The sequence below is a fragment of the Meleagris gallopavo genome, unplaced genomic scaffold (assembly GCF_000146605.3).
Source record: "Meleagris gallopavo isolate NT-WF06-2002-E0010 breed Aviagen turkey brand Nicholas breeding stock unplaced genomic scaffold, Turkey_5.1 ChrUn_random_7180001959744, whole genome shotgun sequence".
In the NCBI taxonomy this organism is placed as follows: Eukaryota; Metazoa; Chordata; class Aves; order Galliformes; family Phasianidae; genus Meleagris; species Meleagris gallopavo.
Window position 1 is genome coordinate 1 of NW_011219465.1, and position 432 is coordinate 432.

Below are 432 nucleotides of genomic sequence, written 5' to 3' on the forward strand. Positions count from 1 at the left end.
TTCCGCAAGGATGGAGCTCTGCCCAGCGGGCCCCCATCAGTCCCCGTGCTGATGGGATCCCTGCCTGGGTCCTGGGGTCCCCTCCAGCGCTGGCTTTGTGGTCCCCACCCCCAGGGCAGCTGTGAGCACAGTGGGTCCCCATGCATCCCCCAGCACGCAGTGCCCCACTCGGGGTGCGGGCGCTGTCAGTGCTGCCGCTGCCGCAGGTCTTCCGGAACCCCAACTACAGCGCGCTGACCATCCGCAACGACATCGCGCTGATCAAGCTGGCCACCCCAGCGCAGCTGAACGCCCGCGTGGCGCCCGTCTGCCTGCCCCAGGCCACCGACGACTTCCCCGGGGGCCTGACCTGCGTCACCACGGGCTGGGGGCTCCTCAACGCCAACGGTACCGTGGCCGTGGCCCCCTCCCCGTCTTTTACCCCCCAGCCCC

At 70.6% G+C, this 432-nt stretch overlaps 1 pseudogene; it reads left to right on the forward strand.

Moving 5' to 3' along the window:
• The first annotated feature begins 125 nt into the window (after positions 1-125).
• Positions 126-412, forward strand: LOC109365201 (annotated as a pseudogene).
• The last annotated feature ends 20 nt before the right edge of the window (positions 413-432 follow it).